Here is a 3,236-nt window from a genome sequence, read left to right as displayed (position 1 = left end):
GCCATGACTCTTATTAGTCTCTAATTAAGGATGATATATTAAGTGACCAATGTATGAAAAATTTTAACTTTTCATGTATGCATTATGTTATGGACCACATAACGATGTAATATTACACGGGTCACTTGGGAGAAGGTAAGATCAATTAATGTGGCCCAAGTAATATTATTAGTAAATTAATTAAAGTGGTTTATTATTGCTAAAATCCTACTGGACTATTGAGAAGTGACAGTTTTATAACTATCCATTTTGATGAAAAATGGGTAATTTTTTATGGCCTATGAAACTACTTCTCTCTGTCTATAAACGTGAATGGAATCCATCAAATTAAAATATTTAATTAAATAGAGGTAAAGAGAGAGAGAATAGCTTCTTCATTTATTTTGTTCTATTTTGCAGATTCATATCTTCAATTAATTGCGATGGATCAAGGTATGTTTTTTGATTAATAAACTTATGGGTAAAAATCATGAATTCTAAATCTCTTAGTATTATGATTTAATTTCTTACAACAAATTCCAACTTTACGAAGTCAACATACCAGTGAACATTTTTTTAACATTACAACATAGTCAAGAAGGCCGTGAAGTATTGCGTGGTAATCTAAAATTTGAATGAATTCAATGTTGGACTTGTGAAGCTCAACTATAATGTTTATATTTCTGCATAAAGTGCTTTAACATTCTAAAAACAGGTTGATGCATTCACCGATGAGGCATTTAAGGGAAACTCAACGGCAATGTTGATTGCAAATGGATTTACAGTTTGAAGATGGAAGTCCAGAAAAGCAACCCTCTTAGATTTAACACTAGGCCGGTTGCTAATGGATTTACACAAAAACTAAGAAATAGACTACAATGAAATTTATTCACCTGTTATTTAATATATTACAATTAGAGATATGTTGGCTTTTGTTGCTCATTGTGAACTGGAAATAGAACAATTGGATATTAAGACAGTCTTTTTGCATAGAGATTTAGATGAGACCATCTATATAAAATATCTACAGCGTTTTATAGATAAACATAAACCTGATTATGTCTGTATATTAAAAAGGTCTTTTATGTTTTGAATTTGTTTCTTCAATTGGCTTAATAGAAGCTCTTTTGACCACTATATGTATTTTAAAAGAAATAATGAAGATGCTGTGATTGTTTATCTATTGTTGTATATGGATGATATGTTATTTATTTGGCATGAAATTAGATGCATTAATGATATTAAAAGATCTTTGACTTTTAAATTTGAAATGAAAGATTTAGGACATGCTAAAAGGATTTAGGTATGGATATTACAAGAGATATACCTAAAAGATTACTTGTTTTGAAACGAACTTCTTATATGGAAAAATTATCAAAATTTGCTATGCATGAATCTAAATCTATTAACTTACTTTTCTCCAGTCATTTTAAATTAAGTAAAGAGCAATGCTCGTAGATGAATATGATGTTATCTATATGGAAAAAGTACACTATGCAAATGTTGTGGGCTGTGCGATGTACACTTTGATATATACTAGGGCAGATGTGGCTCATGCCATTAGTACGCGGAGCCGGTTCATGGCAAATCCAGGTCCTAAACATTAGACTGCATTAAAACGGCTTTTGAGGTATTTGAAGGGATCTTCACAACTAGGATTACATTTTAAACCCTGCAATGAAGGGATTATACTTATATGTAGATGATGATTTTGCTAGGGATAGGAATAACAAGAAGTCTACAACTGCATCTATGTTTACTTTGTGCGGTATTTGTATTAGTTGGAAATCCTAACTTCAACAAATTGTTGTTTTATCCACAACTGAAGTCGAACATGTGGTTACTGCTGAAGCCATTAAGGAAGCTTTATGACTTAAAGGTTTTCTAATTGAAATAAATGAACTTAAAGAACCAGTAGTAGTATATTTTGATAGCCAAAATGCAATACATTTGTGCAAAAATCTTGTTTTTATGAAAAAACCAAACATATTGATGTTAAACTGCATTTATAAGAGATGTAATTTCTAAAGAATTATTACTTTTTGAGAAACTTCCTACTCAGTACAATCCATATGATATGGAAACCAATGTACTGCATTTAAACAAGTTTACATCTTGTTTGCAATTGCTGAACATTGATGTGAGTTAATTTTTAGTTCTGTGTAGGTAATAAAACTTGGTGCCTACTGGGAATGTTGAGAAGCCACTTCTATGATGGACTGATATACAGATTAGAATGATAGGCTTTTAGTATGACAGCTGGCATTAAGGTACAGATTTGCTGGGTTGTGATGCCAGGTCCAATTCAACAAATTAGATGATAATTATAATGGCCTTCAACCCAGAAAAATGAATAATTGCCCAATAACCTCTTTGAGATGGCCTACAACCAAGCCTAAAACTAGCTGGATAATTCATATTCTAAAAGCACGCTTTTATGCGATTTTGGATGGAGAAAGTGTTAGTTGCTCTGGTCCATTGGATTAATTTCAAATAAATGGTTTGGTGCTGCGAGTATAAACTGTCATTTCTCCTATTGCCATAGGTGATTTTAGTCATTTTCTCGTGTGAGGTGCTTTTGGGTCTAGAAAATTCTGTAGAACCCATTTTTTGTCTTCTTCATTCTCCCTCTTGTGAAATCTCCAACTTCTATGTGGTTGATTTCTTCTCTGAGTGAAAGAGAGAAAAGAGTCAATGTGATCTCTTGGTGAATAGATCAATTGATGTGGTGTGGGTTCTTCTGATCATTGAAGTAACCTCACTTACGTCTCATTTTTTGTGGGGGTTTGGATTTTTTCAGAGCTTCTTTGATGACACAGACGGGTACAATTGACTAGGTCTAAAATCGATGAAATTTTGATGCCATTGGATAGTTTAGTAGGGGTTTTGGTGTATTCTCCTTGATCTGCATTTTGTGTATTTTGGATATTTTTAATAATATCTTCATCTTGATCAGAAGAATCAGAGAGTTTTACTTCGAGGATAAGCTAATGTGGTGATGGAATTCTCTCTCCTGATTTGAATGGAAAATTGTACTTAAAACATTGAAAAATTGATACTTCTGAATAATGGGTTTTGGGCATTTCCCTGAACTATGCGACATCAAATTCACATTTTGTTTTGCACTTATATTTATTTGTGTTGGAAATCTTACGTATTTCATACTTGTGTTGCGTGTATTGACTTCCTCACCCAATGAATTTGTTGACACGCTAAAATTACAGCCCAAATCGAATAGTCCAAAGAATGAAGCACAA

The sequence above is a fragment of the Olea europaea genome, chromosome 10 (assembly GCF_002742605.1).
Source record: "Olea europaea var. sylvestris chromosome 10, O_europaea_v1, whole genome shotgun sequence".
In the NCBI taxonomy this organism is placed as follows: Eukaryota; Viridiplantae; Streptophyta; class Magnoliopsida; order Lamiales; family Oleaceae; genus Olea; species Olea europaea.
The sequence above is the reverse complement of the archived record's forward strand: the minus strand, read 5'-3'. Positions refer to the sequence as shown.